Raw genomic sequence first — 414 nt, 5'->3', positions numbered from 1 at the left:
AACAACGACAGAAACTGCACAACGTAATCACACGTACAAACCGCTTCTCATCGAGCAGTCGCAGCCTATGCTCGTCAGCTAGCTAGCCAGCTAGCTAGCCAGCTAGCGTGCCCTGTGGTCTCTTAGCTACCAAGTTGGGAACCTCACTGCACAAGCTACACAACGAAGCAACTCTCCAGCGGCGCAAGTAGTGAGCTGGATAGACGGCCTACTAGCTAGCTAGCCAAGGCTGGTAGACTACTAGCTAGCTATCCACGGTGGCTAGCCTAATAGCTAGCTATCCGCAGAAACCAGCCCACTAGCTAATTAGCCAGGGTTTCGTTAAGATAGTGGAGCAGTTGCTACTGACCCGGCTGCACGAGGTTGTCGTGGGCCCCAAGAAATGCATACACACAACTGGTGATTCTCTCCAGA

Source organism: Eimeria mitis, genomic scaffold (assembly GCF_000499745.2).
Source record: "Eimeria mitis Houghton genomic scaffold, Emh_scaff8248, whole genome shotgun sequence".
Lineage (NCBI taxonomy): Eukaryota > Apicomplexa > Conoidasida > Eucoccidiorida > Eimeriidae > Eimeria > Eimeria mitis.
Note: the sequence above shows the minus strand (reverse complement) of the source record.